Source organism: Hyaena hyaena, unplaced genomic scaffold (assembly GCF_003009895.1).
Source record: "Hyaena hyaena isolate Hyena2069 unplaced genomic scaffold, ASM300989v1 scaffold_541, whole genome shotgun sequence".
NCBI classification, from domain to species: Eukaryota; Metazoa; Chordata; class Mammalia; order Carnivora; family Hyaenidae; genus Hyaena; species Hyaena hyaena.
In genome coordinates, this window is record NW_024081174.1 from 209960 (window position 1) to 221479 (window position 11520).

Sequence of the window (11520 nt, forward strand, 5' to 3'; positions counted from 1 at the left end):
GGTTTTACCCTAGTTACGGTTTACTTATGGCTCTTTCTGCCTGCCCTGACACCCCAGCCCCACAATCCCACATTGTAGGCTCTGGTTACATTAAATTCTTTGCTTTTCCCCAATTATCCCAATACTCTTTTCAGCTCCTGTCCTCCAGCCAAACTACATGCCATTCAAGCTCAAGGCTGTATCTTATTTGCACAAAGACAAGGTCCACTAGCCAAGCCCAGTGCCAAGGGAACCGCATCTTCCCCTGCAAGGTGCCTTCTTTCCCACCAAAGCTTGAAGGAGGGCTAGTCAAATTGGCTGATGTGAGACTGAAAATCCAGGACTGTAGAAGCAGAGCGAAGCCAAGGAAGGGAGAGAGGTTGGAATTAACAGCAAACAGATGGGGGCTTATGATGAAGAAAGAAGGATCCAAGAAGTCCAGAAGCCATGGTGAATTGATTTTAAGACAGATGAATAAAAGGAAAGGACGGAGCCAAGAAAGTCAGAGGCAACAGCTGAGGACTCTCTAGGGAAAAAACTCAAAATGAGTTTAAGAAGAGAATTTGCATTTTTTTTAATGTTTTTTATTTATTTCTAGGAGAGAGAGAGAGAGAGACAGGGTGAGCAGGGGAGGGTCAGAGAGAGAGAGAGAGTCACAGACTCTGAAACAGGTTCCAGGCTCTGAGCTTGCAGTCAGCACAGAGCCCGATGTAGGGCTCGAACCCACGAACCGCGAGATCATGACCTAAGCGAAAGTGGGACGCTTAACCGACTAAGCCACCCAGGCGCCCCATGAGAATTTGCATTTTTAAAGGGGTAGCTTGCAACTGACTGATTCTAACATGGTTGCTTAGTCCTAATTTCGTCTTTATCATATGAGCAGAACAGACAAAGGATAGAGTGGGTTATGTTCTTACTTCTACTTTAAATTTTTTCAATGTTTATTTTTGAGAGAGAGAGAGACAGATTGCGAGCAGGGGAGGGGCAGAGAGAGACAGGGAGACACAGGATCCAAAGCAGGATCCAGGCTCTGAGCTCTCAGCACAGAGCCCAATGTGGAGCTTGAACTCAGGAACCATGAGATCATGGCCTGAGCCAAAGTCAGCACTCAACCGACTGAGCCACCTGGGTGCCTCTTCTTCCTTCTACTTCAATTAGTCAATTACTTTTGCCTTGTTGCATGAAGGACTTAGGAAGTGTGGCATAGTGGTTATGATGTAGGCAACCGTGCCAAATAGACATGACATCTTAAACTCAGTCTTTTGGAACCTCAAAATGAGATTCATAATATATTGTCCATAGTTATTGTAAAAAAAGAAAAGTAAAAGACGATAAATTATGAAAATATCTAATATAGTATGAGACTCATAGCTGGCCTTCAAAAAATGTTAAATTCACTTGGGTTTACAGTAGAAGTTCAGATTAAAGTATGAATAAAAAGTTAAAATCAGAACCAATTGAATTTTACTTTGGAAAAGACTTGGAAGAGGGGCGCCTGGGTGGCTTAGTCGGTTAAGCGTCCGACTTTCGCTCAGGTCATGATCTTGCTGTTCTGGGTTCGAGCCCCACGTCGGGCTCTGTGCTGACTGCCAGCTCAGAGCCTGGAGCTTGTTTCAGAGTCTGTGACTCCCTCTCTCTCTGACCCTCCCCTGCTCACGCTGCCTCTCTCTCTCTCTCTCTCCTAGAAATAAATAGAAACATTAAAAAAATTAAAAAAAAAAAAAGACTTGGAAGACCAGGGGGACATTGGATACACATGTGGAAGCCATAAGTGCGGTGAACACATGAATGCACCACCGAGGTCCCATTTCAGTGAAGACACTGTGGCCCAGCCAGTGGCAGTGTTATCACGTTTTAGGAGTAGTTTTCACCACAGTCGAAGGGACAAAGTCAGGGAGCATGTACTGGAAACCAAAGAGAATAAGTATAATAGAAGAGCCGTCACCTTCAGTAGGAAGGACAAGGCCAACTCACAGACAGGCTGAAGCTGTGGAAGTAGATTCCCTGGCCTTCCTCTCCTCTCTCCATCCCGTACCTACTGGGGACCCCCACTGGCCAAAAGATAGAGGAAAAGGGCACATGGGTGACCAAGTCTGTCTTCTGGAGCACAGAGAAGGGCAAAGAAGAGAGGAAAGCAGCCTTGGAGGACTAAATGGAAAACACCCAGTACACATTGACCCCTCAGTGTAAAAGCATTCTTTCTTCTCTGGAGCCCTAAAGTCCCTCCCCCTCAAAATGACTCTCCTGTTAATAAGCCAGCTCCAACAAACAGCAAGAGTTCCCCCTTCTTCCCGCAGGAAGAGCTGTTTCTGAGCGCATCTTCCCATAGTTCTAATGGCTCCATGTCCTTCAGAGTTATCTGCATCCTGTTTCCCTGGAAAACTCCTAGAACCGGTTGGCAACCAAATCCAGGCTGCTTGGCTTCCAAACAGATGCCGTGTTCCTCATTGGCATGGTTGCTTTTCCTCTGGCCTCGTAAAACCCCTACGAGGATGGTCTCTCCACTGAACCCCCAACCCGCGGTGTGTGTCCAGTGGACTCTGGTCCATCTCTCTTGGGATAATTGAAGAAAGAAGATGGGAGACTCCTGCCTTCTCTTCATGACGACAATGCCTTGTTTTCTTTACTAAAGTCTTCCACATGAAGTGGCATCATGTAATTCATTATGAGCCCTGTGTGTGCCAGTGACACCCAATGTGGGACACCATCCTATTAACCACATTGCCCTTGGTACAGCCACCTTACTGTGGATTTCAAAAAGAAGGCAGGCAGATCTGTCCTTAATCTCTGCCCTTCGCTGGTGTATATAAAGCAGAAGCCGGGGTAGTGACTACGGCTCCTTGCAAAACAAAATTTTTGTTGACAGATGTGGAAAGGAAATTTGGGACACAGATTTCTGGAGTCTCAACTACATATATGAAAATTGTAAAATGAAGTTTCTTGTCATAATTGACATGAAAACAAATCCCATCCAACTTAGCAAAAATCTTTTCAAGCATCTATTATACATGATGACTTTTGGTAAGGACAAGAAACAAAAAATAAAGCTTAGAATTGAGTGAAAGTAAAATTGGGGGCATTCAGATAGCAATAATGAAAGGAATTGACTTCCTGCCTCATGACTTGATGGAATCCTACTTCTGTGCTCAGAAGCCATGATGTGTCCTCCAAGCCCATGTCCCTCTTCCCAGGGAGCTGGCCAGAGTGGCGGTTCCATGTTCTCAGGAACCCCACCCACCCGACCACAGCTGACGCATGCAAGGATGAGTCTGTGAGCTTAGCTGTCCAGTGGGAATTCCTTGGGAATTTTGACCACCTGACTCAGAAATACAAATTAACTGCCACCTTCTCACTCCCCCAGCATTAGTATGCAAACACATTCAACTTAATACTGGACAGAGTAAAAGATAATATTTTCAGAGCAGAACCATGAGACATTAAACTCAGTGGCCGTGCGTTCATCAAATGCAGAGAGTATATGAAATAAGAGCGAATGAAGCCAACATACTGAGTTAAACAGAGCCCAGAGCTGGAAAAAAATGGCCCTGGTGGCATTTGTGTCCCTGGTTCCCGTCAGTCATCAGGCCCACTGCATCTCTTCCTTTTTAGAGTTTTATACGGTTGACACTTCCGTAGACTCCTTTGGGTCCTGTGTCTTTCAACGAACCCTTGAAAGCCATTGCATCATTAATCTAATGACTCTAATCTAATCTAACCCAATCCAATCTGATCTAATCTATTCTAATGACATTAGTCTAATGACTCTAAGTAACTCAGAGTCCTCTTGTGCACACTCCAGTAAATAGAGGCATGCTGAGGTGTCCCTCCATACTTGTGACACCCAGGGTAGCTGGAGAAATCAAGCATGGTTGAAGGCACCACAAATTACAAAGGCTGCTTGTGCCTAGTACAGCTAGACCAGACAAGTTGGCCTCCCTCGGCAAGTTTCTTCCCAGACTCTGGCCACTGCTTCCCCTGATGGCAACACACTCCCCCACCCCCACCATAACATTCTGCTTCCTGCCCTGGACCTAGCCTTTACTGCTGCACATAGTCCCTATATCTCAACTCTAGCGAATAGGACACTCATCCCACTATCAAAGGAGTATATCTGCCCAATGGGAGAAATCATAACTGCTCCAAAGCTGGTAGAAACACCACAAGTATGTGAAATCACCCAACAAATTATAAAATGTAAGCCATGGTTCTATGTCTTTGAGTATTTTCTCATGATAGCAAACAAAAATAGACTACAAGGGCCATCTTGGAGAAAGACCATCCACTAGGAAGATACTACTCCAACGCTATTATTTTAGCCACCATGTACACCTGTGGTGTCACTAGTCACTAGTTCATGGACGTTCTTCTTGTCACAGAATAACTCAAATGGCACAGTAAAGCTCCCGCATTACTACAGCAGATAGAGATTTGGGATAAATTCTCTTGTGTCACTAAAGCATTGGGAAGTAACCTGCTAATGTTCCCTTATCAAAGAGCGTTATATATGCTAAGTGAATTTGTTATGCTATGAAGACATGTAGAGCTTGAATCATTCTCTATTGCTTAGAAGTAAAATTTCAGTTTATTACAAAAAAAATTATGAAAATCCTCCTTTAGGGTAAACTTTGTTAAGTGGCATAGTTTTGGCTTAGGGTGGGAGTTGATTTTTTAAAAAATATTTAGTTACCCCCTTATCTCTCATAATTAACACAATTGCTATCTTAAGATAACAAAAATATGTCCTTACCTTCACAGTTAAAAAATGCAATGTATGGGGTGCCTGGGTGGCTTAGTCGGTTAAGTGTCCAACTTTAGCTCAGGTCACGATCTCACAGTTTATGAGTTCAAGCCCCACGTCAGGCTCTGTGCTGACAGCTCAGAGCCTGGAACCTGCTTCAGATTCTGTGTCTCCCTCTCTCTCTGAACCCCCCCCCCACTCTGCTCATGCTGTGTCTCTTAAAAATAAATAAACTTTATTTAAAAAATAAAATAAAAAGTGTAATATGTAAAGTCCCTGGATCCTCCAGAGATAGATTATGAATGTGAAATACCTTACTAAAAAGGAAGAGGAAGAAATGTCTACTTTGGTGTATATCCTGTTCCAATAAGCTGACTCAATGCCAAAGTGGAGACATTTTTAGCATGCTTTCCCAACGGAGACCAAACAGATGCCTTCCCACTTGAGGGGGTGTCACAGGAAATCGTCTGAGCAGTCAGACGATGTCACATCGTCACATATGTATGCTCAACAGAATTCAGCATAAACAATTGGGAAATTGCAGTCTGGGAGGAAATTCATGCTATTAGAGTGTTTCCTTGGGTTATTTCAGACTTAGTAATACACGGTCGGCTGGTTTTCTCAAAACTTCCATTTCTCCAGCCAGGATGGTGGGCTTGCATTGATAATATAAGTCCTAGAAACCAGTAATCACAATTATTTATGAAGTATCTATTGTGCTCAATTCACTTGGCTCAGAAAATCTCTTATATCAAAGACTTCTTAACGACACACCGTCGCTATTACCACAGCGAGTGGTTTTGCCGAAGCTGTGCACGCCATCTGTCACGGAGGGCACATCCCCTATACCTAGCGTGAGAGCCTGTACACCCCCGGAAATTCAGTGAAATTCAAATCTGGGGGAGAGGAAGGACAATCCTTCAGCAGTGAAGGGCTGTAGACAACTGAAAAGACACAGGAACTGTGGATGACAGTGTACAAAGGAGCACGTGCAGAAACTACACATGCAAATCTCACACATGCTCCGTCTCTGGTTCAAGGTCCATTGGTCCCAGCTGTTCTGACATTGAGCCCCTCCCTCTACTCTGGGAGCCGGATACTGCACCCCTGCATTCTGATGCTGGCCTCACCCAGGGCAGTCACCCATGGGCACCCATACTTGTTAAATACTTTTATTAGTTCTCCCCAACTTTAGACCTTATCTCAGACCTATGGATCTGCTTTGCAAGCATCTGAATGTCTTTTAAAAGGGGGTGGGGGAGTCCCTACAAATAACACTTTTCCAGCCTATTGACTGTATTGGAAGAAAGTTTCTCCTCCAATCTCCACTGAAGGGTGAAGCTAATGTCTCCAGAAATATCACCCATTCTCTTTTCCTTGACAGTTATGCAAAAGAATCATTCTACATATACAGTATTATTATTACTTTTTAAAATTTTAGTTTTGAAAGAGAGAGACAGAGTACGAGCAGGGGAGGGGCAGATAGAGAGGGAGACGCAGAATCCAAAGCGGGCTCCAGGCTTTGAGCTGTCAGCACAAAGCTGGACACAGGGCTCGAACTCACAAACCGTGAGATCATGACCTGAGCAGAAATCAAGATTAAGACACTTAACCAACTGAGCTACCTAGGTGCCCCTCACTCTTATTTCATCATGCTACACTGTACATGTTCTCAGAGACTTTCAAGGAAAATCTCTTTAAGTCTTTCTGTTATTAATTTTAATAGCCATATGAATTCAAGTCACTGAAAATGGGTAAAGGAGGGCAGATAAGGAACTTGCTTTCCTTTTCTTTTTTAATTGACCTATAACATTGTGTAGTTTTAGCGTGTTGATTGAAACACTTATCTACTGCAAAATGATCACCCCCTTGCATTAGCTAACACCTGCATCACATCACATAATTAACATTTCTTTTTTGTGGTGAGAACACTTAAGATCTACTCTCTCAACAACTTTCAATGGAGTATAGTATTATTAACTATAATCAAGGAACTCGCTTTTCTAAAATTAAAAAAAAAAGTCTTTGCCAACTTGAGCATCTGGGAAGCTATAAATTGAAAGTAATAAAGATTGATCAACCTTAACTGGAAAAAACTCCCACAGACCTTGAAATACTTTTGTGTAGGAGATAAGTAAGACCTCTGACTAATGATCTCACAAATCCAAATATAGCAGGTGAACCGGAGATGCCTGTACTTTCTTCCTTGTTTGGAGTATGGCTCAGATCTTAGTTCTCAGACAGAGACCGAGATTCACATGCGTCCAGATCTGGTTTGTCATGCTTTGTCAAATCTACTTTTATCTGACCAAGATTCAGATAACATGAACAATTTTCACATGTGTGTGTGTGTGTTTGTGTGTGTGTGTGTGTGTGTGTGTGAAAGAGAGAGAGAAAGAGAAAGACAGATAGAGACAGATTTAAGAGATTTGCTTATATCAGATTTAGAGAAGGAATAAAGGGAAACAATCATTATCAATTTTTTAATATTCATTTATCAATTCAGGACTACATTTTGGTTTCTGTGCCTCAAATGAGATCAGCTGGCCCTTTAAGTCAGCTTTCTTTTCTGTTGAGAAGTTTGTTTGATAAGTTTAGAAAATAGCAACAACAAGGGCGCCCAAGTGACTCAGTTAAGCATCTGACTTCGGCTCAGGTCATGACCTCATGGTTCGTGGGTTCGAGCCCCGCATCGGGCTCTGTGCTGACAGCAAGCTCAGAGCCTGGAGCCTGCCTCAGATTCTGTGTCTCCCTCTCTCTCTCTCTGCTCCTCCTCTATTCATTCTCTCTCTCTCTGTCTCTCTCTCTCTCTCTCTCTCTCAAAAACAAAAATAAAACAGTTTTTAAAAGAAAATAAAAACAACAAAAAAGCCAGGTAAGTCTTATAGCCGTCATTTTTATCTCAGAAAACACCTCTGAATTATTTTTTTTAATTTTTTAAATATTTATTATTATTGAGACAGAGAGAAACACAGCATGAGTGGGGGAGGGTCAGAGACAGAGGGAGACACAGAATCTGAAACAGGCTCCAGGCTCTGAGCTGTCAGCACAGAGCCCAACGCGGGGCTCAAACCCATGAACCATGAGATCATGACCTGAGCTGAGTCAGACGCTCAACCGACTGAGCCACCCAGGTGCCCCTGAATTATTTTCTACAATCGAGAATTGGTATATATTTTTTGCTTAAAAGTATCACAATACGACAAAGGATTTCACACACCCAGATACTAGTTCGGTAAGCTATTAGTGGCCTTAGCTACAGGGGAAATTTGCTTTCAGTACACTGTGAAAAGTTGACTAAGTGAGAATAGATAATGTAGCTATAGTCACTGAATTTGGGACATCAAGATAGGAGATTCTCAACCTGAGATCCTCAGTAAATCATTTGTGAGGTTTGTCACGAAAAAACTGTTGCCGCTAACGAACCATTCCAAGTTTAGACACACTCTTGGTTAATTTATATGCTTAGCATCATTTCTTAGTTTCCTGCATTCTGAACGTTTTTGCATCCTTAGGCACCTATCAAACCAGCATCTTTAGCGGGTAGTCTCCTGAGACTGATTTACCATGGCTCACTCAAGTATCCGCAGGAACAAAATCACGATTTACCAAGCAGGGTGGAATGAGAGCGGACGGACGCCTGCTTGTAAAGGCAAACTCTTACCACAAGATGGCACTATTGCGAAACCGATGCTGGGTAGAAAAATCCTCCCCGCCCCCGCCCCCGCCCCACCCCAACAAATTACTTTTTGAAACATAATTATTTTCTAGGAGCTACTCACACACTTCACACAAATAGATACTGAATCAAAGTTTACATGGATAAGAAAACAGAAATTTTTACTCCCATTAAGGATAATTATAATGGAATTTTAATTGTAAAACCGAACACACAGCTTATGACCACAAAAGCGTGCTTTCCTACAATATGTAGATTTCCTACAATATGTAGATTTTCGGTCTACTTTCCGCTGTGGCCAATTTTTAGTTGTAAATATGGCCACCATGTAAGCAAAGCAGCAAACACTTTTCTATCTCTGACCATGCGCAGCGAAGAGTTAAGCACCTTACACAAAGTCCACTACTCTCAGTGGACCACTGCTGAGGACATTCTTTTTTCAGAGCCGTTGAGTGGGCACACACTCTGGCTATTTTCTACCAAGTTCTCCACTCTACCTGCCAAGCTGTATTCTAGTATCTGAAAATGACCTTGGTCCATTTGGCTTGAAATTCTTTCAAAAAGCTGGTCACCAATGTTGTTCAGGAAGAGTCACCTAATTAGAACCTGTTTGCTTATATATTCATTTCTTTTTGATTCTTGAACATTTTTCCCCACAAGGTCAGGTTTTCAGAATTCAAATCTGAAAATCTTTTCATGCATTTTGATTAGGAAACGTGAAAATGTATGCACTGGGAGAAAATCCAAAATTCTGGGACTTTTTCTAAGGAAATCATCAGAGGGTTTTGTAAAGATGTTTGTTACAGCATTGCTTATAAAAGCAAAACCTTAGAAAAAAATCAAGTATTCAAAAATTGGGCATGGTTTTAAAATCTTTGATATATTCATTGAACTATATGTAAATCATGTTTATAAATACATCTTTAAAACAGAAAGTGTGAATAATATAATGTTAAATGACATTCTAAATGCAGAAGAAGTTTAATTTTGGTCATTGGTCTCTATTTCAGGGAAGTGGAATTAGGATCCTTTTTGTTATAATCAAAATCACAATGAGGTATCATTTCACGCCTGTTGGGGGATATTAAAGGAAAAAAAGATAAGTGTTGACAAGGATGCTGAGGTGTTGGAAGCCACAGATACTCTCCTGTTTCTCAGAGTTTTGTTATTCTTTTTTTAAGTGCTTATTTATTTTGAGGAAGAGAGAGAGAGAGCATGTGTGTGTGAGCAGGGGAGGGTAGAGAGGGGGTAAAGAGAGAGACGGAGCGAGAAAGCAGGGGAGAGGCCGAGAGAGAGAGGGAGAGAGAGCCCAAGAAGGTTCCACGCTGTCAGTGCAGAGCCCAATATGGAGCTTGATCCCACTGACTATGAGACCATAATCTGAGCCAAAATCGAGATCAGGACACTTAACTGACTGAGTCCCTGAGGTGCCCCTGTTCTTTTAATTTCAGTATAACTAATGAACAGAGGTATGTCAGTTTCACATGTATTTGCCAATTCTGTGCATTACTCAGTGCTCATCATGGTGAGTGTACTCAATGCCTTTCACCTATTTCACCCATGCCCACCCTTCTCCCCTCTGATAACCATCAGTTTGTTCTCCACAGTTAAGTCTGATTTTTTTGCTTGTCTCTTTTTTGTTTTTTGTTTTTTTTAATTCCACCTATGAGTGAAATCATATGGTGCTTCTCTTTCTCTGACTGGCATATTTCACTTAGCACTATACCCTCTGGGTCTATCCATGTTGAGGCAAGGTTATTTCATTCTTTTTATGGCTGAGCAATATTCCATTGCATATATACACCACTTCTTCATCCATTCATGTATTGATAGGCACTTGGATTGCTGCCATATTGGAGCTACTGTAAATAATACTGCAATAAATATGGGAGTGCACATCTCTTTTCAAACTAGTGTTTTTGTATTCTTTGGGAAGTACCCAGTAGTGAAATTATGGGATCACATGGAAATTCTGTTGTTTTAAGAACTTCCATACCGATTTCCACAGTGGCTGCACCACTTTGGATTCCCATGAACAGTACATGAGGGTGCAACCCGTGTACATTCTCAATGGGAATGTTAAATGATGCAGTCGCTAGGGGAAATACTATGGAGATCCTCAAAAAATTAAAAATAGAACTACCATATGAACTCAGCAATCCTGCTTCTGGGTATATATCCCAAAGAATTAACACCAGGTTCTTAAAGATACTTACACCCCCATGTTCACACCAGCATTATTTACAAGAGCTAAGAAATGGAAATAACCAAAATATCCATTGACAGATGAGTAGATAAAGAAAATGTAGTATATGCATACAATGGAATATAGTTTGGCCTTAAAAATGAAGGAAATTCTACCATTTGCATGGATGGACCTGGTAGATGTGCCAACGGAAGTAAGTCAACCACAGAAGGACAAGTACTACATGAGTGCATGAGTCCTTTTATATGAGGCACCTAAAACAGTCAAAGGTAGAGAGGTAAGCAATAGAATGGTGGTTGCCAGATGACGTAGGAGGATGTGCAGAGCTATTATTCAAAAGATACAAAGTTACAGCCATGCAAGCTGAGTACATTCCAGGGATGTGCTTATAGTCAACAATGAGATACTGTGCAGTTACCGCTCTGTTAAGATGTTGAGCCAATCTCTGGAACTTGTCTGGAGCAGCTTCAGTGGGTTCCTAGAGCCCACAAAGAACCTTCTAATGTCTGATACAAAAGGAAGGAAACGTGCTGTGCCTCGCTGAACACTCTAGTTCACAGCCGCGGATGCCTGACCTCGTGTGGCCGTCAACCTGAAACTCAAGTTTCTTGAGGACAGGGACTGTCGTGTTCCCCATGGTGTCTAATGGAACATTTGCATATGGTAGATGTTCTGTAAATACTGGTTGAATGGTCTGCCCTCTGAACAGTTCTAAAAGACACTTAGGATGTCCCAGATGGAATGAAAGCAGAAAGCAGAGTCTAGGTTTCAGTTCTAACTTGGTCATTAATACTAAGTACCATTTGCCGAGCACTTACTTAGCAGGTACCAGTTATGGCCAGCTCCCTCTATGTGCAGCATCTGATTCAGGGCACAGCATTTCTGTGGATGGGCCAGACTGCTGAGTTGGAAGAGAGT